Source organism: Elaeis guineensis, chromosome 2 (assembly GCF_000442705.2).
Source record: "Elaeis guineensis isolate ETL-2024a chromosome 2, EG11, whole genome shotgun sequence".
Classification (NCBI taxonomy): domain Eukaryota; kingdom Viridiplantae; phylum Streptophyta; class Magnoliopsida; order Arecales; family Arecaceae; genus Elaeis; species Elaeis guineensis.
Window position 1 is genome coordinate 124,018,067 of NC_025994.2, and position 12,212 is coordinate 124,030,278.

The 12,212-nt window shown below is 38.0% G+C and overlaps 1 long non-coding RNA gene across 1 annotated transcript; it reads left to right on the top strand.

Annotated features, from left to right (window-relative positions):
* Positions 1 to 5,986: 5,986 nt before the first annotated feature.
* Positions 5,987 to 6,666, top strand: LOC105058422 (uncharacterized). Its single transcript, XR_834119.2, has 2 exons — positions 5,987 to 6,259; positions 6,362 to 6,666. It is a non-coding gene; the product is annotated as an uncharacterized lncRNA (long non-coding RNA).
* Positions 6,667 to 12,212: the final 5,546 nt, after the last annotated feature.

The window sequence follows — 12,212 nt, forward strand, 5'->3', positions numbered from 1 at the left end:
CCCCCGACCCGAGATTGTGAATCGAGGGTCGCGGCAACCGCCGCATACTCATGAAGAACTCTCTCCATAAGCATGCAAGGCATCTCATCACGATATCAATGCATCGCAGCGGAATAAATTCAAATAATTATTATTCAACTGTAATTCAAGTAATTAAATCAAATGTCTTACATCCAATAAAATTTTTGCTAAAACAAAATAATAGATCTAAGTTCAATGAAGTTGACAATGCTAAATCTCGCCTCTAAAAGCTCTGTCCCAAAATTTTTTCCCACGCTCGAAATTAATTATCTGAATCTGAAAAATAGAAAGAAAGGTAATGAGCTAGACAGCCCAGTAAGTAACAAGTATCTCTACCAGATATTCAGATATTATTTAATTTTCAAGAACAATGCTGCAAATAAAACATAAAAATATATTTCATGCTGATTTAATGCAGATCCAATATTTCCAAATATTCACATATAATATATTCATAAATCCGATTCGATTCAAAAACACTCGTAACTCAACAGCCTCGACTATGACCAACGTTTAACCCCCATTGGCGGGGTCCACAGAATACCAGCGCACAACCCCACTGGCAGGGTCCACAAATACCAGCGCACAACCCCCACTGGCAGTGTCCACAAAGTACCAACGTATAATCCCCATTGGCGGGGCCCACTGAAACATAGTTAGGCTGAGAGCATAAATCCGATCTATATCAAAATATTTAGTACCATAATATATATCATAATCTTTCACTAAACATGTGCATAAATCGATATACCATAACATTTCAAAAGCACTTTTCTTTCAAAACATAATTTCATAAATCATGCATAATTTCAGAGAATAATTATTTATTTTCAGAATAAATATGGAATATCTCGAGAAGATGATTCATTACTTACCTTTCACGGAGCACTGAACGAATAGATCGACTAACTTCTAGGAGATTCTTCCGTGCCTATTATCCAAAATTATATTTTTATATTAATTTTAATTCAAAATTAAATCTAAACAAATCCCAACTCAAAACCTCACTTAAAATCGACTCTTTCCTAAACTCGATCAAAATCATCAGATGAGACCTCCCACTACGCTAATCCTAGAGGAATAACTTTAGAGAGAGAGGAATCCATCAAGAGAGAGAAATATTCTAGAGAGAGAAAATTCTAGAGAGAGAAAGTCCAATTTCAGAGAGAGAAAGTCAGAGTTCAGACTGAAAAGAAGAGAGAGAAGAGAGAGAAACTCTCCCTCTCATCAATTTTAATTTTTCTTTTTATTTATTTATTTATTTATTTATTTACTTACTTACTTATTTGTTCATATATATATATATATATATAAATATATATATATATATATTTTTATTATTATTATTATTATTATTTTCTTTTCTTTTCTTTTTTTTTTCTTTTTCTTCTTTTTCTTTTTCTTCTTTTTTTCTTCTTTTTCTTCTTTTCTTTTCTTTTTCTTTTCTTTTCTTTTTCTTTTTCTTCTTCTTCTCGGTTCTTCCCGCACCGGAACAGGGGACCGGCGTCCCCTCGGCCTTGACCGGCCGTTCGGGCCACGGCCGCCGCGGCGGAGGCCGGCGGCCGACGAGAATCACTCCCCCGGTCACGGAGGAGGGTGGTCGGCGATCAATTTCCGATCGCCGGCGCCGGAGATTTCAAGGAAAATAAGCCAAAAAACAGAGTCTGTTCCCGACCAAAATTCGGCGACGCTCGTCGCCGGCCACCGCGCACAAACGCACGGGGAAAAGAGGAAGGAAGGGAGGAAAAAGTGAAGGGCTTACCACGACCTCCTGGGACCTCGTCGGAGAGAAAACACGGCGAGGAACCAACTGCGCCCGCGGTTCTTCTTCGGGAAAATCGGAGAGAAAGAGGGGAAGAAAAGACCGATGAATCGATTCTAAAGAGAGGGGGTCTTCTTATAGGAATTTCTAGGACTCCGAGGGGTCTTAGGAGTTCGATCTTTGCTCGGATTTCGCCGGAGAAGGAGACTCCTATCGGGAGTCTTCTTCTCGGTTTAGAATTCCTCTATTTTTTTTTTTTTTTTTTTTTGGGCTATAACATATATCTACATTGCTCTGGTGGTAGTTATGTAAGCGGCGAATGTTGCAAATATTATCTGCTTCTTAAGATATGGCAAGTGAAGGTGCATGCTTGGTGTTTCTCACAGAAGTGTCAGATATAGCTTCAAGAGTTACGGTGCTCGGTATTTGACACATTTTGTTTCCGAGTCGCATTTCATTTCATACGAGAGAAAGAAGTGTTAGAAGGATTTCTGTATCCCGTTGCCAGCAACATTGACATCAGAGCCTTTGCTATTAGTTTTCATTTGTTTGAGTGGATAAATATACTTAATATTGATTAGATGTCTTGTTCTTCTCTTTCTCTAAGACATTATTGTTTTTATTTTTATTTTTTCATTTTATGTATTCTGAAAACAGGGAAGGTTCATGGCCGGTGGTCCGCCTCAACCAAGGCTTCCACGGTATACATGATATAGATGAAGAAATTTTGATGTGCTTTCTGTAGGAGATATAGGAGCCTATCTGTATGCAATCATTTACATGGTTAATAAGATTTGACTTTGCTCTTTTTCTACTATTTAACATTGATTACAAATATACCATGCACACATATTTGTGCATAATTATCATAAACATAAGTGCTACGTGCATTTAGATAATCCTCAATATGTGTTCCTGTATTTGGAGGTTAAATATTGGTCGCTTTGATGCCCTTATCCATGAACAAGCATGTGTTACTTGTTTTCTTGACTCCAGAACTCAGATTAGCACTCAATGTCCTTTTGAACTGAAGCTGAATTCCATAATTTTATCTTAAGATACATCTTTCAAGGTCTGGCTTTTTGAGATTGTTCCGAGTTTTTTGAAATGATAATTGGTGAAACAAAGTACATGCTATGCGTGCTTCTTCCATGTTAGGCCGAACAGATTAGTTGTCTAATAACCCCTTATTGCTAATGCCAACTTAATCTGATTTTGCTTTTTTTTTTTTTTTTCATCCTTATTTCAAGTGAGTAATTCCACAATGGAAAGAGGCGACAACCTTTATGTACCATTCCCATTAACACTACCACTTGCAAATATCATGAGAAGGAGAGAAGCTCAGGAAAGGACCACATTTAAGATAAGGTTGTGGAGGTCGGAATAGATTACTAATCCTTTTTTTTCAAAAAAAAAAGAAAAAGTTATAGAACAGAATAAGGATAGATTGTTACTGACAGGACAAAAGCACTGAGAATCATGGAATTTTGAGAAGCACTTTGAGTAACCAACTGGGCTTTCGGGTACACAAGTGTGTTGGGTATTGCATGTTTATGGTCCCATCCTCTGTTTGGTCTGCTATCATAACAGAACTTGTAACATACACTAGGTGCTTCCATCTTGTTTGCTACCTCTTCACTTCCAGCCAGCAATACTTCTTTTGTACTCTGTAATATTCCATCCAAAGAAAAAAAACAAAAATCTATAGAAGGGCAGGTGGTTATTACCTTCCTTATCATCACCAACACTGCCACCAAAAAACAAAAAAAATTATTTTTTTTCTGCGGCTAGTAACATACATTGCTCCTCTGAAGGTTCTATGAACTCGACTAGCTCCATCAAAATTTGCTTTGAGAAATTCAGAAGGCGGGGGCTCCTACGTGAAGTGAACCTGTCACTTCCCAACCCATTAGCACGAGCTGTGCATGTGGCGGACAGCTGCACACATCCCATAAGATTTAGCCACTTTCTATTTTAATAAATGCTTTGCAAAAGATACGATGCATGAACCTTCAAAATTTTCTTTTTGGACTGTTTAAATAGATGTTATAGTATTTTTTGATATGTTATGTTGAAGACATAGCGCTCTAATGATACCACTACCTAATCCATTGTTGTGTAAAATACCTTCCCGGCTAGTGCTGGTAGGTCAGGGTGTGACAGAACCACCAAAGTAGGAGGATTCAGGAGACCCCAGCTTTTCCCAAATGTCGAGATATTATGCAGCAGCGCAGAGTATTTATTCCGCTTTCCTTTGTAGTTTACACTTGGAGAGGAAGCTGCTGGCGACCCTCAAAAGTTCTCTGATCTATTGCCATCCTAATATGTTAACCAACATAACAACATGATCTTAGATGAGAATACGTGGACATAACCCAGAGAATCCAATGGTGATGGAAGAAACCGAGCAATCGTATAGGACATAACTAACGGATACTTCCAAGTTCAAACAGTGAACGCACCAAGGAGCTACAGTTATTCCCTTCTGCATAACATAGCCTTGCAAGGATGCTGAACCCAGCTTTCTTCCAATTAAAACCAAGATATTCTTGGATGCATCTCAATCTTCCATACCCATGAGCGCACAATATGTTCAACATAGTTATTGGTTGTGATTGAATTTAGTGAGCCACACCGTCATGCACAAGCTGGAAGATAAGCAGCGTATTCCATTCCTTCTGATTACTTATAACATCAGCAACCATGAGCCTTCCGATTCTTGAAAATTGACATATAGAGACTGTTTAATAGCAGTTGTTGAAAGCCAAGGATCATTCAGAACACAAGTGGATGGACCATCACCAATTACCCATTTGATGTTAAACATAACAAGGGGACCAAACTATATCAACGTTCTAGGAATATTTGGGGCTTGATGAGGGACCAGGTACCATATTTAGCAATAACCAATGAGCTCCATAAGCTGTTAGATCACGGGACAATCTTAGAAAGACCATCGTGGCAAGCAATGTGAGAAGCAACACCCAAACCACTCCCTTCAATTGGTCCACAAATGGACTCCATCAACAAGATGGATGCGTCGAGTCATATTCGCACTTTTCCAAAGAAAAATTCCATTGATTGTTTTACCTGATGAGGAATAGACCTGTGGATAACCACATAGACATGAAGCACTGCTACATATCATAGAAAGAGCTCTCCATTTCCAACCTTTTAATCGTTCGTTGGTTCTTCGGACCAGATGGTTTAAATCAGCTTCTCAGATCTATGGCTAGCAATTGGCTAATAATTCCCAAGCAGAATTGAAATAACATCCAATGCTTCTTCAATTTTACTTCTAGCGACAGCCTTGATTGTGGACAAGTTTGGAACCTTGCTAAATTTTAATATTGTGGTGGATTTAAGATTAGAATTTTTGTGAACTAAGATACATTTCGGAACTGTAACATTGGAAGGCAGACGAATAATAGCAAGCTTTAGATGCCCTTTTTCTGTGCATGAATGTCCTCCCTCCTACCATGTGGCGTAAGTCAGAGCATATGGAAACTTCTACGCAATCAGCTGCTTCTCTGTCACCCTGGTACAAGTTTATCTCAATTTGCTTATGCTTGAATGAAATCTCTCTTTCACCTAACAAATGCCTAGCATTGGAGACAGTTTATCTAAGACTTCAAGCTAAACATTTCAGGAACCTCTGCATCTTGATTGTCCTTGTGGTTAGTTTTCTTGTTAAGAAAAGTGAAATTTTTTTTAAACAAATGCAGGGAGGAGACATCAAGAGTTACATAAGGGATTTCTGTCTCCTTAAATGAGCAATTTACCCACCCATTTCGGTCGCCTGACGTACCAGATGGAGATCCAAAATTAACTAAAAGCTGCAAAAGTGTGGCTAACTGGCTGGTTTGTAACTTTCTAACGAGCAGCATTCAAAATCAAACATTTTGTCTTCTTTTCAAAAATCTAACAGAGATTGTTCGAATGGTATATAATTTGAAGTATACCTCTGTTTTGGAGTAAACCATATGAAGCACGACATGATCATCACATACAAAACCAGCCACCCTTCTATAATCCGACAACAGATAACTAACAATAAAGGCCGCACGTAATGGATGTTAAGTGCACCAAATGGACTCATTTAGTAATTTTATGCGTGCACCTTTGCAAAAGAGTCATGCATTTGGGGTGATCAGCTGCTATAAAACAGTCCTCAGAACCCATCTCTTGCGTGGAGGACGTTTGTCTGTGGTTTCTGGAAGAGGTCAATGGAGCCAAAGGATATGAGGGCCACCCAAGTCCTAATGTCTGTTCTCCTGTTATTAATTATTCAGAGCTCCGCTTTGTCTTTCAAGGATTGCTACAATCAGTGCTACCATGGCTGCAGGGAGTTAGGAAAGTCCAAGGCTTCTTGTAGGGTTGGTTGTTTTGTAGAATGTCTGCCGCCCACCCCATCTGAGATTGATCTCCAGTGCAGCCTTCCATGTACCCTGTCCGCTTGCCGCCATCTCGACCCCGGTAAATCGGCATCTTGTTGAGTTCTAACTCCATCTATTTCAGAATGAGTTGCATCAACAATAATTCTTTCTTTCTTTCTTTCATGCATTTGATCCGTGGCAGAGGGGAAGGACATGGAAGATTGCATGCATACCTGCTTCAACACGTGCACCGAGCCAGCCATGGCTCCTTCAGCATAAATTTGTCAAAGAAAAGGAAGAAAAAAAACCTGGAGTGTAATAGACTGAATAAGAAGGGATGAAATCATTAAATAAGCCTTGCCTATGCGAGTGCAGCATATAAACAGAGGCCAGCATCCAGGAAAAAATACGGATGAATAGTAGTAAACATTAGCTCCCTCGCGATAAAGTGTAGACCAGATTCATGGAGATTAAATTTCAGGATATTAATACTAGTTCTCTTTGTGACCCTTGTCCATGTATTGCAAAGATCAGCCTTTGTCTGATCATATATATATATATATATATATATATAGAGAGAGAGAGAGAGAGAGAGAGAGAGAGAGAGAGTATGATGAGACATTTATTCATCAAAGCTCCAGGCAATGGTGTTTCAAATGTTGAAAATCCTTTGATACAAATCTTACATCACAATAGCAATCCTTCTCAACGAGGATGCACAATGGCACACTGCAAATTTGGGGGTTGGTTGGTTCAATCGCACCGTAATACTTAATCATATTTTGAGTGCCACGTGGCCAAGATTGGGATTTCTTGTTTTTACTTTGCATTTATATATGCTAAATAATCTGATTATTTGAATCGTTAATATAGAAGTGAGACAAAAGATGTGACAAAGTTTGACGCTGACAGAAATATACTGGCCATTTCATGCACATGTTCATAGGACCGCATCAGTTCTTTACATGACCATGTTAAGCCATGCGTCTAATGAATGCCAAATTTGTTAAAACAATTCACATAGCATTTAACATAAAATGTGCAAACATATAGATCGGCCGAGATATGTGCTGCTGCCGACAGATAAATTTTTCTTCGACAATTCTCCAACTCCACATAATCTTTTTTCTTCTTTAAAGAACCTTTTTTGAGAAATAAAATGATTTCTTGCTTAAAGATCTATAAATAGCAACTTTTGAACACTTTCGTATCTCACTTTTTCCACGTCAAGACGGCATATCCTTTGCGGTCTCTATGTGAAACTTGAACCTACCAATTAACAATCGAACCAAGGGCCTATAGGGTGACCCAGTTTGTGGCCAACATATGAAAGTTTCAATCTCAAGGAACTAAAAGTAGTAATAATCATTTAAAAGGCAATAATTTTCCTCATTTGAAATTCAAGTTTGTTCCATTTGAAAAATGGGCTGAAATTTATGACCCGGCGGTCGCAAAAGATTAGATAATTGAATGTTCAGTGAATGACTTCTTCCCTTTTTTTTTTTTTTTTTTGGTGGTGTGTGGGTGATTGAATAGGAGGCTGACAAAAAGCTCAGCCACCTGGAACCAACTTTTTTTTTTTTTGATTGAACCTTGCTAAAAATTTTCCAGTCACACGTTCCACCTAACGAGCAGAGAATAGAAACCAGTATATGATCTAGAAGTAAGTAGGTTCCTACTTAGGAATCGCTTAATAATTTTTCCATTCTTACTTTGATCCATGGCGATCCCTATTCTCCCTCAGATTCGGAGGCCCAAGAGGCGTCGCCGTCGCCTCTCTCGCTGCCGCTGTGGCCGCTTCAGAGCCCAAAGACGAGAGGAGCGAGAAGAAACCTTGCCTTTGATGCCTTCCTCACGTTCTCTTTTTCCACTGCCTCTCCCCAAACCTATAGGCTGAGCTTTCTACTCCCATTGCGTTTTCGTGGATTTTTTCCCCTCTCGACTTGCAGAGATTGAATATTTCGTTCAATTCCCTTTGAAAGATTTGAAATTTCTTTTGCTGAAAAAGAAAGAGGTGAGATGCTTTATTCGTTCGGTACAAATTTCTGCTCTTTTTCTTCTCGATGTTCCGGTCGTTTGGCTTTTTTCTTTCTTTTTTTTTTTTTTCTTATTTTTGTTGTTGTTGAAACTTCCAGTGTTCTAGTGTTTGTTTGATTCCAATTTGAAGGCTGTCTATGTTTTGTGCTGATGAGGATGTCATTCTTCCTTTGTTTTGATTTTTTTTTTTTTTCCTACTCCATTTTTTTGGTCTTTATGAATGCACATCACCGAGATATTGGTCAATATTGTTCCATGGATCCACTCTATGTAGAGGGTGCAGGTTAATATTGATAATTGCCCTTAAGAAAGTGTGCATCAAAGTTCTTATTAGTATTTTTGAATGTCAATGTGGTTAGCTGTATTCATAATTACATCATAAAATTATAGATTTTACTTTTGCCTGCGCTATTCCAACTCCAATTTGGTCATAAACCTATAAGACACCAATGCATGAGTATAACTATTCTGCTGTATCAGAAGAAATAGTTGTTTTCTGGTGGACAAAATAGATACCAACACCTATGGCTTTTCGAGAGATGAATATAGTCTCTTTTGCTTTTACTCCCTGAAGTTTTGACCTGTTGAAATTGTCTAGGACTTGAGCAATGGTAATTCGAAGGGAAATTACAAGTCATGAATGCTTCATCCATGCTAGAACAAACAAAGTAGGTGTCCATTTATCCCCTTGCTTCATGCTTAAATTTGATCCGCACTTTTTGCTTGCTCCTATTTCAAGTACAAAGTTCCATATTGAAAGAGTCAAAAATCTCCCTTGCTTTATGTGTTTCTGATCCTTCCACTTGCAAGTGCTTAAAATAAATGAATAAATAAGTAAGAGCTTTGGAAGTGATTTCAGAAAAGTTTGTCATGGTTGAATTATAGAACAGAACAAAACTAAAGTCTAATCTGATGAAAAGTGATTAGACACATTGTTGTGCTGCTTGGACAAAAGAACAGCCAATCATAGAAATCTGAAAAGCTCTAAAGTAATTGATGAGGCTTTTGAATGAAATGGTGGGTCAGTGGTTGGCGCATGTAAAAGGAGTTCTTCATGGTGGGCTATGCCAAATGTAAAGTTTAGTAGGAAATGAGCATCCCTCGGTATGCAAAAGATGCTTCATTTAGAATGAGAAGTAGCAGAGGAGAAAACATTGGATGCCAAACTTTTCTGATGGTCATGATGCATTATTGTGCACAAATGTCATCAAGCTATGCTTTTGCCCATTTCAAGTATCTGGTTTTTCGTTGATAATAAAGGGAAAGGTTCAAATACCAAGTTCTTGTGCGATCCTTTTGTATGCAAAGGTCAAGCTAGCCTTGCCATAATTCCAGTATATTGTTTTCATTGATCATGACTGATTCAGTTCTCAGTTGATCGACAATTCATAAAGCTTTGCCCTTAAAACTTGGGCTTACAATTTTGGATTTAAATTCATGAGTCCTCAGATATCTTATAAAAAAGTCTAACAAGATGGTGAACAGGCAAAAAGCATGCTTGGCCTAATGTGGACTTTGAGGGAGAAATGAAGGTTTTCTCTTGGTGAGGATGGTAGTTGGCAGCTAGTAATCGTAGTGACACCTAATGTGCATAATAATAAGCTTATTTGGCTTACTTTCCAGCGATGTAAGCTAACATACATGCTTCGTACTTTTTACCTATTTCACCTTCTAGAGAGCAATGGAATCCTTCTCTTTTCCTCTTTTTATGCATCTCCCATTATGAAAGATGTCAACTACAAAGATACGCGAGTGGCTTCAGATATGCATGCATGTAAAAAATGTTTGATACAAGTACTTTTCACAGTAGATATTTCTCATCCTTCATCTATGTCAGTGATGTTCTCAGTTGTTGGAGTGTCACATTGTTTTGTTACTCAAGGTCATGGTGGCTCTGTTTGTAACTTAATGTCATGGTGTCTACATGTAGTAAATTCCTTGATTAGTTTAATTAACTCATAAAATGCTTATGCCTTTGGCCAAAAAAGAAATGCACATGCCAAAGCTACTCCTACGTCCATGCAATGGCAAAGGCTTCTGCAAAAACTGGGAGAAATCAGAGACTCTACAAGGCATAAAGTTACTGATATAAAATTTACAGAGATATAAAAGAGAATGGAAAAAGTCAATCATGCTAAAATGATTTGTCTGCAATGATATTCTTTCCACGTTCCAGCATTCGTAGGGCATATTTAAAGTACAATTCATTGCTCTGGTTAGTAATCTAATATCAATACCAAATCATATGCCAATTATTTATAAATACCAAGTCCTCATTATTTACTCCCTGTTCTCAAAAATAAAGATTATATTTCAGCTTCCTATTGATAATAGTAGCTCTTTCAAAATTCTAATGCTAAAATACATGTCTACTTCAAACAATTAGGCAAAAAAAAGTGTAGTCATCTCTCTCTCTCTCTCAAAGTGCTTTTGCCATCTTATGCTGAAATGCTGTAAATCCTCCCTATGTATGCATCTTGTGTGGCCTCTTGTTAGGAGGACATGGAATGGTACAGATGTGGGTCCATAGCTTAATGGTTGACTGGAACTTCTGCTGCACCAAACTAGGGCTGCTGTGAGCACCTAGCAGACCAAACAAGAACAGCTTTTTGGTCTAAAGCAGGCACAAAGATGCCTGCATTAATTAATAGGACAGGCATGCCCCCTCTGTTTCCTATGCAAGTGCTCTCAGATGTTGTCACTCATGGTCCTGTAAGAAGTTGGAGTACCGGACTGTTTTCTGCCGAGCATGGAACCCACCCATGTTTTTTCCAATGTTCACCTGCGGAGTGCAAACAAAATAATTAATTAAACAGGAGCATCCACGGTTGGTAAGCACAGGAAGGTAAAAGCAAAAAGAAAAAGCAGAATCTTTTGACAAAAGATGTGGTAATCTTTTATATATTATGTATATAGTGGGTGTTTCTCTCCTGGAGTCGGATAACCTTGAGCTATTGCTGTCAAGGAACCTCCAAGAAAGAGTGAACCGGCTAAGTATTACTTTGCGTGTGGAACATGAGTTAGGCACCTAGCCAGCACATAATATTTGAGAGCAATATATGATAGCTTGCATTGAGTAGTCTTTTATTTTTAAAACCACCATTTGCGTACTACAACTTGGAACATGTCACGAAGGAGACAGGAATAGTGCCTCCAAAAGGAAAGGTCATGTGACTTATTGAAAAAAAAAACAAAAACAAAAATGTACGCAAAAGATATGGTAGATACTCAGGATCATGATCCTTCGTGATATATGAATTACACCATAAAGCACTGTGCAGCATTCGATGGTTATTATCAGATTCGAATTAGGAGAGTCATCTTCTGATGGTAGCCATCAAGTGCTCGTGTATTGCAAAAGGTCTCTATGCTCCGACGCCTAACCCCAGAAAGGTCGCAAAGAGAATGATAAACTGAGAAGAGAGGGATATATTCGGGGATTTGGTCCAATTACTCTGCTAGCTCCAAGAAATGTTACAAATGTGCTGAGCCCATCAAAGTAGTAGGCTGCACTGCTTCGCTTGCTAAGGATCGCGGGGGGACATTTTTTTTTAATATTTCACCAAGTGGGACCCAGCTTTCAGCTCGCATACAAAATGACGGCGGGGCTGGGACATGGTCTCGGCCGACCTTTGACCATTGGTGCGGTGCGTCCGTTTGCGGATGGGCCAGCCGCAGCAGCTTGTTTTCCATGGGCTGAGATTCTCTTTTTGACTTTTTATGTTAGCGAAATTCTTTGTACACCGCGGGTAGCGTTGAAAAATCTATCGCGGTACACACCTATTTTATCCTATTAGATCGTACAATATTATATTTTAATATATATTTAATATTTATATTTATATTTTTTATTTAAAATTTTAAATAATAAAAATATTTTTTAAAAAAATTATAATATTTTATATTAATATTATAACATCCTACATTAAAATTATGATTTTATGCACGAAATATCATAATTTTTTTTAAAATATTATAATTTTTTTTTATCATTAAAAATTGATAAAATTTTTAAT